This window comes from Mauremys reevesii, linkage group 12 (genome assembly GCF_016161935.1).
Source record: "Mauremys reevesii isolate NIE-2019 linkage group 12, ASM1616193v1, whole genome shotgun sequence".
Taxonomy (NCBI): domain Eukaryota; kingdom Metazoa; phylum Chordata; order Testudines; family Geoemydidae; genus Mauremys; species Mauremys reevesii.
The window spans coordinates 22737779-22740042 of NC_052634.1; the positions used below are offsets into that span (position 1 = coordinate 22737779).

The 2264-nt window shown below is 46.6% G+C and overlaps 1 non-coding gene across 1 annotated transcript; it reads left to right on the plus strand.

The window, feature by feature from the left end:
* Positions 1–630: 630 nt before the first annotated feature.
* Positions 631–712, plus strand: TRNAS-AGA. The gene has a single exon. It is a non-coding gene; the product is annotated as a tRNA-Ser (tRNA).
* The last annotated feature ends 1552 nt before the right edge of the window (positions 713–2264 follow it).

Sequence of the window (2264 nt, forward strand, 5' to 3'; positions counted from 1 at the left end):
CTTCACCCACATTCCCTAGAGCATTGGGCCACCATGTGGACATTTCATTTCTGACCTCAGTTTCACACAGAGACAAAATTTCCTTTGCACAGATCCATAAACAGCAAAACCTCCCTGTGTCTCTGGTCTGAGCCAGGGCATTCGATGCCAGTGAACCTTTTTCTCCTGCAATGGTGACGGTCAGACAGAGGGGTCATGGCACCTGCATCCCTGCCACGGATATATTGGCTCGGCTCTTTCTTTCTGCTGCTGTTGTTAGTCCATGAAACATCAGGGATGGAATGCAAGGCTGAGTTCACGCACCAGCCCTCTGAAAAATTTCAGTGCCCCAGAGAAATCCTGCCCCCTGCTATTGGAACGATGTGCTGGAGATTTGACTAGGAAAGGGACTGTCTGAATTGTCAGAGTGGGGAATGAACAACAATCTACAGCAATGTCGTTCACACAAACACACTCTCATCCTGCTCCAGCCGGAAGGGAAATGGGCAGGAATTCTCGCTGTTCAGCCCAGGACACACTTACACTGATGCGCAGCCGTGAGTGTGCTGGGGAAGCTGGTCTGCGCAAACAATTTGAAGTGACAATTTAGTGAGAACAAAATCATCATGCAGTGAAAGAGTTGCATGTCAAGTAGTTGTGGCCGAGTGGTTAAGGTGATGGATTAGAAATCTATTGGGGTCTCCTTGCGCAGGTTCGAATCCTGCCAACTACGCAAGCGCTGCTGTTGTTATTATTGTAGTCTTAGTGCCTGAGCATCCACAGTGCGAATGGGAGATGAATCTAGTTTCACTCTGTCTACACTTAAAATGCTGCTGTGGCACTGCTATAGCACTTTGGAGTAGACAGTGACTGGAGGGGTTTTCCCATCCCTGTAATAGCTGCATGGACAGAACAATTCTTCCTTTTCTTTAGCACTATCTAACCCGGGCTTAGGTCACCTTAACTATATGGGTTTGTGGGGGACTCACACCCTGGGAGACGTCGCTTTGCCAGTTCAGTGCCCAGTGTACACCAGCCCTTAGATCCCTCTGGGTATTTCAATGCAGGCACTGACCTGTGGGAGGAAAACATCAGCTCACAAATACACAGACTGAATTTCCCACATTTAATCTCGCTGCACTTTCCAGAAAGTCACAAAATTCAATTCATTCTTGCTAGGACAGAGAAAAAATAAGTGATACTAAGTTTTTGGCTTGGGTAAATAAAATTAAGTGTTTAATTAATATAGTAAAAATCTGTACTGATTCCTCTAACTAACACCACAGCGTGAAATAGGAACAGAGACAAAGCTTGTCAGTGACGACTAATTTCGCAAATGATCTTCCCATTATTAATTTCCACACTGTCCCCATTTGAGGTCTGGGCATCACCAGTGTCATTGCTCTGCATTCACCTTCCCTTAGAATTGTTCCCGGACATTCGACTTCCTCTGCAGCGTGGGGCACGGGGTCACTTGCTGGAGGATTCCCTGCACCTTGAGGTCTTTAAGCCACAATTTGAGAACTTCAATAACTCAGACATAGGTTAGGGGTTTGTTACAGGAGTGGATGGGTGAGATTCTGTGGCCTGCATTGTGCAGGAGGTCAGACTAGATGATCATAATGGTCCCTTCTGACCTTAAGTCTATGAATCTATGAATCTATTCCCAAATTTGGAAAATTGTGCAGTTCAGAATGTGAATAGTGACCCCGTGTCCTTCTTGCACCTGCTCTACATTGCTCCACAGCAGCTTCTCCACCTGCAGAGTCACCCCAGCATGGCAGTGCAGCCGCCCAGGGTTCAGCAGGGGCCCCTGGCAAGGACAGTGGGTGCAGCTAACAGCCCAGTGTGCCTGGCCCTGAGGCAGCTGTAAAAAAGCAACCCACACCCCCAGAAGTACAGAGACTGAATTCCCCAACTTTAACATCATGACCCCCTGTGGAAAGCCACACGTGTCAGTTGTATTTTCACAGGGAGATGCAAAAATCAAGTGACAGCAATTTTTAAGTTGAGTAAATAAAGTTGAGGAGATAGTTATTAACCTCAGAAAAATATACTAAAGATCCCTCAACATAACACGTGAAGGTGAAATATGAACAGAGACAAACCTTGTCAGCAAAGGCTCATTTCCCAAATGATCCTCAAAATGTTACTAATTCCCACCCCTCCTCCACAGGAGCTCTGTGCAGTGTCACTGTTCTGCAGGCAGCTTCCCATTCAATGCTGTTGTGGGACATTCCCAGGCCTGGAAATGTACCAATGACAGAATTTGAAGAGCAAACCTG